A 14,700-nucleotide genomic window follows, 5' to 3' on the forward strand; every position below is an offset into this window, starting at 1 on the left:
GATACTGGAGCAACAAATAAGTACACAAAACGCCGTAAATCGAAAAGTTCTTTATTAAAAGTTACAAAATTTTAAAGCCCTTCAATATAATCCCCGTTCTTCGAGATGACCTTGGTCCAACGTTCGGGCAGCTTTTCTATTCCGACTAATAGCCCATCCCGATTGAGTGCTCTAATCTCTCGGGTCACTGCAGCAGTCAAGAGTGTTTAAGCTGGTGAAACTATGTCCTCGGAGGTTCTCTTTCAGCTTCGGAAAAAGGTCAAAGTCACACGGACTCATGTCAGGGCTATAGGGGGGGGGGGGTGTTCCAACACCTCCCAACCCCAGGTGTTGAATAAATGCATGACAGGAGCTTTACCACGTAAAACTTCGACTTTAATAAACGCGTGTTGCTCCAGTATCGTCAACCGAGCCGAGCCAGTTTCGGAGCTCATCGCGGAACGCTACAAAATCCACGTCGTGCAAGGTACAGTATTGAAACATACACTAAAAGATACATAAGACATCGGAGAACCTCCTCGTGCAAAAATCATCGCTCTAACTATAATAGTTTCCGAGATACAGCGTTTTGTGCACGAATTCGAGAACAACCCTCGTATTTTCCATTTTTTAAATCTTATTTATATTTATTCAAGTATTCATTTTATTATTTGAGGAGGAGAAAAAAATCTGAATTCATCAATTCATCCGTAAACTTTTGCCAAGAATTTTTGGAGATCAGATCGTAGGAGGGAGTTGGTGTGACTATCATCTTGAAAATTCAAACAGCATCGTACCCAATACAGGTTTATTTCAAGATTTTTTTCACAAAACATTTGTAACAAGTACATACCTTAATTATACTCAAAGTATCTTGAGACAAATTGGAGGAAGAGGGGTAAGGTTAGATGCCCAAAAAATGTAAAAAATTAATATGTAAATATTTCAACAATCATTTTTGAAAATTTCACCAAACTCACTCAGCTTCTCTTTTATTTTCACACATTTCGTTACCTCTCTGACTTTCGCAGCTCGTCTACGTAGCGCGGATTTTCTCGACACACTGTGCATACAGGAGTGCGCCAGGCAGGCATCTTTGACCTTACATTCGGTACATTTTGTCATCCACGATCCATGGACCGGCGTTTATGATACCATCCTTAACGCTAAAAAAGTAATTTCACGGCTGATAACGTACGTTTTGCACGTGTTTTGCGTTCCTTATAGGAGTACAAGAGAAAGTCGTATATAGAGAGAAAAAATACTCGTATATAAGAATAGGGAAAAAGAAGAGAAGACTTTTAACGTCGTTAGAGTCGCGCCTGCCTCATTCTTTTCGTTCGCTGTGTATCTCGCCATCACGCACATAACATTCGACAAACATGTTGCCGCAAATAGAAAACATTTGTCACTAAAACATTTAATAATGTTTCATTACGCGGACGTTAAATCGTCGTAAAGAATTAAGAAAACGTACGCCCTCTTATTGCTGTCACCTTTATTGCGTATTTCTGCGATGTAATTTCCGTGCCGTCGAAAATTTACGACGATTTTTAAAGCAACCCGTTTAATCTTTTGAAAATGTAATTTCTCGCCCGAATGTCGTCGTAGTCGTACAATAAATGAAAAACAACGTAGCTGCGCGACAATGTTCAAAGAGCCTTTATTTTGCACCCTCTTGACCCGACTAACGTCTTCCTTTTTTGTTTCGAAAAGAGGTAATAAAAATTTTCAATAATTGAGCTCGATGAAGAATGTCGAGTAGAGCGCTGTGGGTTGTCTTTTTTTGCACGAGGTGCTTGTCTGAGGGTGTTGAACGAAGCTATATGAACTATGAACGTACATTATGAAGAAAAAATACGGTTGCATGGTAACACTGCTTTGACTGAAACGTTTCCTCGAGTTCAAAATAGATCGTGATTTTCGAAAAAATATCACGTGATTTATTAAAATTTGTAGCAACTTCAGAAGAAAATCAAAAATTCACGTTAAAATTTTTTTGAGCATTTTTGAAGAATTTAGAATCCAAAATTGGGGCACAATTTTTTGAACTTGTGAAAAAAGTGCCACGGGGCCTATAAAAACTTCTGCAGAAAATCAAAAATTTCCATCGCCAGTTTTTTGAACGACTTTGAAGAATTTCGAGCTCAAACTCGAGTCCAAAAAAAAGTCAAATTAATCAGCATGCCCAATGACCATCACCCTTCGCGATAACTCACAGGTACATTAATTCTTTCGAAGAAAAAAAGGGTACCTATAAAAAAAAGCACATCACCATTACCATAAACAAACCATACCTACTCGCAACTAATAATAAATTATAATTTCCTGTCAGCGGCAAACATTCGTGAAAAATTAATTATAATTCTTTCTAACACGCGTCCTTTGCCTTCGCCGTCGTCACCTCGCACGTTGAACTACAACTTGGCGAATATACGAGTAAACAGAACCACCAGCATGGTGAGAAACCCTCTCATTGGTCGCGTCTCACTCCACGTAAAGAATTCAAAGCTCCATCAACAACACTCTTCCTTTTTCTCGCATCCTCATCGTGTATCGTAGTAAACTTTTTTGCGCCACACTTTTTTCTTTCTGTATAGTCTTACCTACAGTTTAAACGTCGTTAACCTGCTTCCGATGGCCTTACTATTACAGCAACAGCCCCGCACACTGCTACGTTTTTAACCCTCTAGACCGACACGAAACCGCGTAATCGGGTAATAATTACGTTTTTTTCACTTTTCTTCGTCCTCAGCTTTTTCTCGTCAGCATTCACCCAATGCGAGCCTTCCACTGTGTAGTATTTCTTCTTCGCAGATTTACTCGTAGACCGTTTTACCAGCGACGAATCTTGCTGGCGTTTTTCACAAATGTCCGAAACAGGTGGTAATTTAAGTTGTGGCGAGATTTTAGGTTTTTTTTTCTTTTGTTTTATTTTGCGAGTCTTTTTTTCACACTTTTCAGGTCTAAGTAAACCACGAAGAGCGCAAGAGGGGGTTTTTTAATTATAAAAATACGGAGATGAAGTGCCTGTCAAGTATATGGAAACCGATAAAAAAGAAAAGATTCGACTAACTTGACATGTTCGAAGATGTAAGAACGAGAAGATTACTGAGGCAGCGTTACCTTTATTTCATCGATATATTATCCAGACTTGAAATCGAAAGTGCCAATAAGTGAATGGAGAAGCACTTTGATACTGGGTGTTACATAAAACAAGTGTCCATAACATGGTATCTAACAGGTTTTTTTTTTGAAAAAAATCACAACTTTTCTCAGTATTTTCTTCAACCAAATTTTAAGAAAGCTCTCCACTTGACCCCCCCTCCCCCACATACAAAAAAAAATAATAACAAAACTAAATTTTCCAGAGGAAATTTTTCAAAAAAATTGAAATAGGAAGGAAATTTGTAGACAAAGCATTTTTTGATTTCAATTTTCAAAATACACCCGAAGGCTCCAGAACCGCCTGAAACCACCTCCAATGGACTCAGCATATTAAAAATGGGGTACTAAGTAAAAATTTCATTTCAACAACTCGATTGGGCAAAATGCTGCGGAAATTTCAATTTTCAAAAATCTGCTAGGATGTTCCAGAACTACCACTCAAAATGGTTCGAAACCGTTTCCAATCGGTTTGGAGGGTCGAAAACAGGGCACACACCATATTTCAACTCTATTGGCCTATTTGGTAAAGTTTTGACTTTTTTCCATTTTTGGCACAAGTTTGATTTTTCAAAAATTCATTAAAAATCAAAATCGTTCGTGAACTCAAAAATTTGACGTAATGTTTTCAAATTCGTATTTGGAAAATAAAACCACCTCAATTCAAACCTGAAGGACAATTACTTCAGCCGACTTTCACATTCCGTGATTTTAGAATTTTTTTTTTTTTGATTTGACATTGAAAATGAAAGGTCACAGGTGTAGAAGCGACTCATGTATATTTTCTCATAAGTATGTATTAGAAAATGACTTACTTATTCTCATACGTGAGTTTATATCCTAAGTATCATTTTTGGAAGGAAATTTATACCCACCTGAAACAAATAAAAATGAAGGTGGATTAGTTGGCTATAAAATTATTGATCAATCAACAGATAAATATACGAGTATGAAATAATAATGGGCGAAGGCCAAAGTAAAAATTTTAACGATCTAGACGTTTAATGAAGAGCCAAAAATTTGTGAAAATCTCTCAAAAATATGTAGAAAGTGTCATAAAATTTGTCAATTCCCCGCCCCCTCCTCTGAAATTGGGAATTATCAGAAGTTCATCATGGTATCTAGTAACGGAACTTCTCTTGAAAAAAATCACTACTTTTTTCAACCAAATTTTCAGAAATAAGATCAAAAAACCTTTTTGGTTTAATTTACAAGTACTTACAATTGGCTTTAAGCAGTTGGATTATTTTACAACTTTTTGGCAAAAAATTGAGAATTTTTAGCAATCTTTGTCAAAAACAATGAGAACTTTTTCAATTATCGGCAAAAAGGCAATTTTTGTGAGGAAGCAAGATTTTGGCTATTTTCAGCAAAGGAAAGAGCTTTTTGACAACTTTTCGGCAAAAAATCGAGAATTTTTAGCAATCTGTAGCAAAAAAATGAGAACTTTTCCAATTGCATATTGGAAGAAAGCAATTTTGGAGAGGAAGCTAAATTTCGGCCATTTTCAGCAAAGGAAAGAGCTTTTTGGCAACTTTTGGCTAAAAGGGGAACTTTTTGGATAAATTTTTAAAAAAGTGATACATTTTGGAATTTTTGCAAGAAATGAAAAATTTTCAACAAGTAATTTTGTCAAAATTGGTGTAAAGTCTTCTTTCCAAAAAAAGTTTCAAATCATGGATATGGTTGTTGACTTGATGTTTGATCAGACATGATTATTCTGACGAGGTCTGTTCAAGGCAAGACAACCTTGGGAGGCCTTATATACTAATAGACGACTTTGGAAAGTCTGACAGGCAGACAAATCACCTTGAGAAGCCAGCCAGCCGGGTCAATGACCTCAAGAGGTCGAGACGACCTTAGAAAATCCAGACAAGCACCTAGAAGCCAGCCAGACGAGCCAATGACCTCAATGGGGCAGACAGACGACCTTGAAAAGTTATATCAATGGGTGAATGAACTTGAGAGGGTGGACAGATATACGACCTTGGGAGACCAGACAGACAGGTCAACGACCTTGAGAAGCAAAACAGAAAAAGGGTGAATGAACTTGAGAGGGTAGACAGATATATGACCTTGGAAGGCCAGACAGACAGGTCAACGACCTTGAGAAGCAAAACAGAAAACCTGGGGAAGCTATACTGATGGGTCAATGACCTTATAAGTGATCAGAAAAGCCTAACAAGAAGGCAGACAACCTTGGAGGCCCAACCCGACAGGCATACAGACAGACGACCTAGGGAAGACATTCTGATGTGTCAATGAACTTAAGAGCCCAGACAGGTAGACACGAGAATCCTGAAGCTAAAGGGCAAAGTGAGTATTGAACGACTTGGCTCATTAATGCCTACCTACTGATAGGATTATTGCCTTGAATCTAGTTTCGTTCGTTTCAACAAACGAATAATGAATCAAATTACGAAAATGATTCGAAATAATTAGAAACTTTCAGAAATTGATAAGGTCATCAGTCATCACCAAACAAGTTCGTAGAATTATTTATAAAAATAAAATCATTCGCGAACGATTCAAGTTTGAAACATTCTACACAGAAAACTACCCGAGTCTTTTGCGAATGACTGATTTAAAAAATCATGAAATTACATACCTACCTACTGTCAATTGATTTTCGAATATTTTTGAAAAATCGTTCGCGAACGATTCGTTCGAAAATGTTGAACCCTTTTGCAAATTGGCGGATTTCAACAGATTGAGACATCATACGTAAAAAAAATTATTCAAAAATCAAGCGAATCGTTCGCGAATGGCTCATTTAAAAAATTAAAAAATCATTGCAAATTAATCATTTAAAATTTTCGAAAAAAAAATTATTATTTCTTATGGACTACTTTTTTGAAAAAATTCCAAAATCGTTCGCGAACGATTTATTTTGAGAAATTTGAAACAATTCGCGGATTAGTGATTCACACCGCTCGCAGATTGAAAGTTCGTAACATTCTACACGAAAAAATGCCAAAAATCAGAGGGGTCGTTCGCGACCGACTGATTTAAAAATCACCAAATTACCATCACATGATTCTCCCAACTACTCAGAATAAAGTATGGCCTCTCAAGGCCATTGACCTATCAATCTGACGTATCAAGGTCATTGACATATCAATCCGATATATCAAGGTCATTGACCTATCAATCCGACTTATTAGGGTCATTGAACTATCAATCTAACTTCTCAAGGTCATTGCCCTATCAATCTTACTAATCAAGGCCATTGACCGGTCGATCTGACCTCCCAAGGTCATTGACAGTTGATCTCACTTCTCAATCGGACCTCTTAAAGTCATTGACAGGTCAATTTGCCCTCTAAGGTCATTGAACTACCTGTTTACCTATTTCACTGGAGAAATTTTTTCTGAGAACTGGGGAATCCGAAAGTCTGTTTGCTGGTAGTGCTGGTGGCTCAAAAACTGATTCAAAACCATCACCAATCGACTCCGGAGGTCGAGAATAGATTGCAAACCTAGTTTCAGCTTTTTAATCCGACTCGATGAAATTTTTATTCTTCCTCCTTCTTCTCTGCGGTGAATTTTTAAAAATTTCCCAAAAATCAAAAAATGAATTCTGGCACTTGTAATTTTGGCTGGTGGAATACATATTTTGAGGTCCTCTATTATTTCTTCTTGTTCTGGTTCAATATTTGTTGTACCAGTTTGGATGCAAAAATCAAACATTTTCAACAATTAGAGCTTTTTATTGAGGGGAAAGGGAGGCTCAAACTGGGAATTTTCCTCCCCCATAAAACCCAATAATTTTAGGAAGTGGCGACAGAAAAATAATACCACCTCCTCAAAAATGCAATAAAATTTGGAGTAAGTAAATCATAAAATTTTCTTCATCTGTACTGCACGAATGAGTCGCTCACTCGCCAATAGTTCACGTGGCAGCATAACAAGACACAAAGCTATAAACTAAGGCCATGCCATCCCACTCCATAGCATTTTTACACTCGCAATATACTCATATCAAATGAACTTACCCCTGTAGGTTTCAAACATGGCGACTAAATCCGGCGACATTTTTTCTCATTTTTGCCGCCACTTATTTTAGTCTGCGTCCAAAACCAACAACAGCGATAAATTTCAATCAACTTTTTCATCTCCCTAGGAATTCTATCATCGTTACGAGCACATCGTCCTGTCACGAAAATTAGTCCAATAAGTCGAGTTTTCCTCACCATATATACCACAACGACGACGTTATAACGCCAATTCAACAAATGCCATCTTCCTCTCCCTTCTGCTCCTGCACCACCTCAAGGGCGCGAGTACATAAGCCTACTATACGCTAAAACGAACGAAACCAAAAGCATCGCGATGACTTTTCATATTCCCCGCCATAGTAGCGAGTTACAGGTCATTATGATTCCATTATTTTTTATTTGTTAGGACGATTAGCCAGGCCACGGGGCCATTTATTCCCATCTCGTATAGTTGGAAGGGCAGTAGTACCCTCACCTCCGACTCGAAAGGATTACACCTCGAATCCATTATGTAGAATATCGCGGATAAGCCATTAGACGGATATTCCATCTCTTTCTCTTTTTTCCTAGCGGTATTTTTATTGTACCTTGGTGTTGTTGTTGCTGTTGTTTATAATAATATATTTTGCCGCGCCACGTCGCGAGGGTATCGAGAAAATAGACGAAGAGGGTAGCAACGAATGCGGAGGCACGCAGCACGTAGCACGCTTCGTTTCCACCGGCAATTATTTACGCTATTGTTCACGTTGATTAGATTTGCGGTCGCAGCAGCAGCACCACCAGCGGCAAAGGACAATCCCTCATTGATAGCGCCCTTGCATAGGATTATGGTCGCAAAATGGCCTCGATAAAAGCCAATTCACCTACTCGTAGAACAGCGAAGCGTCATTCACTCGCCACTCGTGTAACACAAGTATAAAGCTTTTCGAGGGTTTCTAAAAATATTCCAAAATACCATTTCGGTTTCAAATAGATATGCATTAATTCATCGGTTTTTTCACCCCCCTCTCCCCTTTCACCGAAACAGTACCGAATGTTGTTTTAATGTCGATGTACACGAATTAGGGGTAGTTCATCGCATTAAGATAATTCGACCGAGTGTATGTACCTATTCGACGATTTAATTACATCCCTTCGATGGCTGACTGAAGGAGAGGAAAGCAAGGGCTAGAAAACTGGAAAGCGAACGGCTCGGCTTAGCACGTGTTTTCATTTTCACGGATAATTAACGTTAATTGAAGTTATATGTACAGTGAATTTACCCTTTTAGAGTTTTCTTTTTCTTTCGAGCCACCGGAAGACATAAAATAACTTAATTGAAAATGTTTTACGAATGGATTGCCTACAGAAGGATCATGAAGATGGCAGACATCAGCCACAAAAAAAAATCATAAGGACCAAAGACACTACGAAGACTACAAACGCAAAGATACGCAAAAAATGAAATTTTTCATAACCAGAGTTTGGGCATTCATTTTCAAAATTTCAAAATAAATTTTCGAGCTGAAAAAATCTGGAAGAAAATTAGAAATTTTGGTGACATTTCAGACAAGAAACCCTCACTGAATCTCATCTCATCCTGACATCTTTTCAACCCCCTCCCTCTCTCTCAACAAATAATTGAATTTTCACATTAAAGAAACCTAAAAATAATTTCAAAATAAATTTTCAAGCTGAAAAAATCAGGGGAAAAATTAAAAATGTTGGTTAAATTTCAAAAAGAAACCCTCAATGAATCTTATCTCATCCTGACATCTTTTCACCCCCCCCCCCTCTCTTCTACCAAATAATTGAATTTTCACATTAAAGATAGCTGAAAATAATTTCAAAATAAGTTTTCAAGCTGAAAAAATCAAGGAAAAATTAGAAATTTTGGTGATATTTCAGACAAGAAACCCTCACTGAATTTCATCTCATCCTGACATCTTTTCAACCTCCCTCCCCTTCTAAATAACTAATTAAAGATACCTGAAAAAATTGCAAAATAAATTTTCAAGCTGAAAAAATCTGGGAAAAAATTAGAAATTTTGGCGAAATTTCAAACAAGAAACCCTCACTGAATCTCATCGCATCCTGGCATCTTTTCAACCCCCCCCCCCTCCAGACAAATAATTGAATTTTCACATTGAAGATACCTAAAAATAATTTCAAAATAAATTTTCAAGCTGAAAAAATCTGAGGAAAAATTAAAAATTTTGGTTAAATTTCAAAAAGAAACCCTCAATGAATCTCTTCTCATCCTGACCTCTTTTCCACCCCCTCTCCCACCATATACAATTCAATCTTCACATTAAAGATACCTACCTAAAAATAATTTCAAAATAATCCTGATCTTTTTTCAACCTTCACCCCCCCCCACCAAATAATTAAATTTTCACAATAAATACATAATTATAAAACCAATTTTTAGTTTTGAGGAAAATGCTTCAACTCTCAGAAAAAGATTCAATCTGCAATAAAAAAGTTGAAAAAAAATTTTTCACTTTTTTTCAATTTAAAAGCAATAAATTGGAAAAAATTGGATCGTTGTTGATGAAATTATTTGAACAAAAAATGCAAAATTGATGAAAAAATGACATGAATTGACAGGTACCTACTTGGTTATTTTCAAAATTAATTAATGAACCCCAGCAAAAAGTAGTTGCGAAATGACTTCGAAAAAATGTGTTGGAAATTCGAATTCATGAAGGCAAAATTCAACCCTCCCCCACCCCTCCCCATTTCTCTAAGTCGCAATAATGATATAAAGGGAACTATCAAGAACTATTTTTATACCCAATTCTTTCAATGTTTTGAAACTTGCAGCTGTTTATCATCAGAGATGTGAGGGGAGAAGCATCGAATCAAAATTTTAGAAGTTGAAAAATTTGACTGTAAATTTTTCTGGGCATGATAATTTTGAATCATTTTTTCATTCAATTCCAGTCAATTTCGTTGAAAATCCGCTCATTTTTTTCTATACTTACTGTAGAGAAAGAAAGGTAAAAAGAATAAATTTCTGCGAGTTCAGAGGGGAGGGGGAGGGGGAGGAGGTCAACTTTCTCTACGAACCTAATTGACTTCGGACGGTTTAAACTCTTTTTTACATATCCACCAATACTAAATGAAAACAGAAGTCTTAAGCTGATAAATTGTAGAAAAATATTTAAGTTTCGTTCGCGAACGATTCATAACCATTTGACCCTTAAAAAATGAGATACAGCCACAGGAAGCAAATCTCGTTGATCGATCAAGCATCGAATTCAATATGAATAACTTTTCACAGTCCACACCAAAATTGCTAAATCGTTTGCGAATGATTCGTTCAAATCAAAATACAATCCTTTCATTTCCGTTATTCTCGAACGATTGGTTCCAAAATAAGAGTCGTTCATTTCCATACAAATCAAATCACCGCAGCCAATCAATCTTGAAATTTCCCAAAATTCACTACAAAAAATCTACTTACTCATCGTTCGCGAACGATTTGTTCAAAATTCAGTGTTCGTTTGCTTTCATTAGATTAATTGATGCTATACGAACTACTCTATTCCATTGACCTCAAAATCTTCAAGCTTTCACTCAATTGAAAAAAATCCACCCATCGTTCGCGAACGATTCGTTCACTTCCGTCAGATTCTCAGATATTTCGAATCACTACATGAAATCAATCTCGAGATCCTTTACCACAGAAATCCAATCATCGTTCAAGAACAACTCGTTCAAAATTCAATTCGTTCGTTCCTGCTCCTCAGATTGTCTAATATGAATCATTACATCCAATAAACTTCGAAATCTTCAAATCGTTCGCAAACGATTCGTTCAAAATTTAGGTCGTTCATTCCCATCACATTCTTTGATACTTTTAATGGCTCTATCTAATTAACAAATTATGTAATCTTAAAATCGTCGAACTTCTTCAGCAAAAATTGACCGGTCATTCGCGAACGATTCGTTCATTCCTGTCAAAATTCAGTGAAATTTTGAATCACTATATCCAATAAAACTTGACTATACTCGAGATCTTAAAACGTTGCTAACAAAAATCCGATAATCGTTCGCGAACGATTCATTCAAAATTCAATTCGTTCATTCCAGTCAAATTCTCTGATATTTCCAATCATCAACTCAATCAACCTCGAAATCTTCAAACTTTTCTTTCAACAAAAAAATCAAACCATCGTTCGCGAACGATTTGTTCAAAATTCAATTCGAGCAAACATTCAATTCGTTCATTCACATCAGATTCTCTAATATGTACTTTTAATCTTTCTAACTAACTAACAAATTAACCTCAGAATCGTCAAACTTCTTCAGCAAAAATCAATCCACCGTTCGCGAACGATTCGTTCATTCCTGTCAAATTCTATGAAAATTTGAATTTATTCACTACATTGAAATAAAACTTCGACTACTCGAGATTTTCAAACCTTGCCAACAAAAATCCATTCATCGTTCGCGAGCGATTCGTTCATTCCAGGTCTGATTCTCTTATGTATAAATCATTACATCCAATCAACCTAGAAGAAATCTTCAAACTTTCACCACAAAAATCCATCCATCGTTCGTGAACGATTCGTTCATTTCTATCAGATTTTTTGATAGGTAGTCTTAATCACTCTCAACTGATTGACAAATTAACCTCAAAATTGTTGAACTTCTTCAGCAAAAATCAACCCACCGTCCGCGAACAATTCGTTCATTTCATCGTTCGCGAACGATTCGCTCAAAATTCAATTCGTTCATTTCCATAAGATTTTTTGATAGGTACTCTTAATCACTCTAAACTGATTAACAAATTAACCTCAAAATCGTCGAACTTCTTCAACAAAAATCAACCCACCGTTCGCGAACGATTCGTTCATTTCTGTCAAATTCAATGAAATTCTGAATCACTTCACCAAATCAAACTTGGCTACTCGAGATCTTCAAACTTTACTAAAAAAAAATCCAATCATCGTTCGCGAACGATTCGTTCAAAATTCAATTCGTTCATTCCCGTGAAATTCTCTGATATTTCCAATCACCAAATCTAACCAATCTCGAAATCTTCAAACTTTTCTTTTACCAAAAAAATATAGTTCATCGTTCGCGAACGACTCGTTTAATATTCAATTCGTTCATTCCTGCTCGGATTCTCTTTTATACGTCTTAAGTCATTACACCCAGTCAACTTCGAAATCTTCAAACTTTTACCACAAAAATCCAACCATCGTTCGCGAACGATTCGTTCAAAATTCAATTCGTTCATTCCCATCAGATTCTGTGATAGGTACCACTCAATCAGTCTATCTATAATTAACAATATACCCTCGAATCGTTGAACTTCTTCAGCAAAAATCAACCCACCGTTCGCGAACGATTCGTTCATTGTCAAATTCTACTCGAGATCTTGAAACTTCGCTAACAAAAATTCATTCATCTTTCGCGAACGATTCGTTCATTCTCGTTAAACTCTTTAATTCTTCGAACTTTTCTTTCACCAAAAAATCCATGCATCGTTCGCGAACGATTCACTCAAAAATCATATACAATTTCGCGTAATCTTCACCGAATACTAACAATCTACCTCAAAATACACACTAGCCAGCCTTTATTTTACGAAACCCTGGCCACCATAAACCAAAACCCATACATCACAAAAGCCATGACAGTATTCACTTTGTCATCGACGTTCATCGGTATTTCCTTTACCGGCTAAAGCACTCATGTAACACCGTTTTTCCACTCCACCACCTCGCTCGCCTACGCCTCCACTATCTAGACCATGGGCTATATTGATTACGATAATACCACAGCGCGTATACCTCGAACGACTTTCAGCTCGTATTATCATTTATTCGAGTAAATATTTTATTATTAAATATCAAAGCGTGTTCGCCGAAATAGTCATTAATCAGAAATCTGTCCTGTTCGTTGAACGGTGAATAATAATAACAACAACGACCACAACCACCACCAACATAAAAAAATCAACGTCGAAATGGGACCTTTGGCAAATTGAATCTCGTCGAAGTACGAGGTAGGTAGGTAATATGTACCTTCTATCGTGTAAATTTGCTCGTATTACGATACCAAATTAATATCAATATTTTTTTATTCCCTTATACGTACGAGTCTCTTGCTTCTTACTTCGAGCAATTTTTTTCTCATTTCACCAACGTTACAAAACTCAGCTCATTAATTATATAGGTACCTTGGTACCTTATTTATCGAACCATCTCATCGGCTTCGAGACAAACAGTTCGAACAAACGTGCACCTATCAAGCTCATCTTGAAAGCTTATTATGCACACACGTGTGCCACGACACGACATTCTTCCCTTCATCCCCCTCCTCGACCCCCATCATGAAGATGGAAGTCTACTGGAACACCTGATAAGCTCAAAAAGGCTACCCTCCAAGACTATACGACAGAAGATTTCCAGAACAAGGGAGGAGAAAAAAACAAAAAAAAATTAGAACGAGTGATTAAGAATTTTCGAGTATAATTTTTCTTATCCTTAACACCTTGAAATTTATTAATTCCGCGCTTAAATTAATTTAAGCCATTAATTTCTTTAATGAAAGGGCGTTTGTTCGGTTTTAATTACACCGAGGAACTCGGCGACGCCGCGCCGCGTCGCAGCAGCTCTCTCTACACGGTAACAACGCGTCGTTTTCTTTTTCACCCCTACCCCATCCCCCATCCCTACCTCGAGCATACAGCTTTCTACTTCTTCTTCTTCTCCTCGCTTATATAATAACTTTGAATAGGCTTGACAACTTTACCCGAATTAATGATTTAATTTAAATTTTCCACTGTTCTCGTTTGTTTGCATTTTGAAAATTATACATAGGTATTCTTTTCCTTAGCAGTTTACACCAGGGCCTTTACACTTTTCCAACTCACGTTGTGCTGTGCTGTAGAAAGCGTGCCGAGGGGATGAAAGAAGTCTTCCGATGGTGGTAGGAGGATACTCGAAGAATAATTGACAAACTTGCAAGTGCAATTGTCCCATAAAAGGTGTTTTTCATGCATGTGATTCCAACTACAAAAATCCATCATTATTTATCAACAAGTTATTTTCCAGGACACCTCGTGAAAAATAAAAAATTTCAATTCTGACAAATCGTAGAAAAAACTAGCTTTTCAAAATGATTCCAGGACACAAATTATGTGAATACGTGCCCAACAAAAAAAGAGCAAAACATTTCAATGTGGAAAAAAAATTACTAAAATGAAAACCAGAACATCTCAAATAACAAAATGGTCCAAATTTCAAAAAGTAGATACATAGGAGAGTTTTGCAATTTTTGGTTAAAAATATACGAAATAGCAAAAAAGCGAAATTTTTGGACAATTTTTGGAAAAAAGAGGGCTCATTGTAATTTTTGTCAAAAAGCGAGATTCATGAGACTTTTTGGAATAATTGTTGGGTGGATAAAATTTTTTGTAAATTTTTGAAAAAAGAAGAACTTTTGTTATCTTTTGGAAAAAAGCGAGAGTCTCGCTTTTTTCCAAAAGATAACAATGCGAGACTGTGTCTGTTTTAGCAAAAAGCAGGATACTCTGGCAATCAATAACGAAATTTTTTTTT

Source organism: Planococcus citri, chromosome 5, assembly GCF_950023065.1.
Source record: "Planococcus citri chromosome 5, ihPlaCitr1.1, whole genome shotgun sequence".
Classification (NCBI taxonomy): domain Eukaryota; kingdom Metazoa; phylum Arthropoda; class Insecta; order Hemiptera; family Pseudococcidae; genus Planococcus; species Planococcus citri.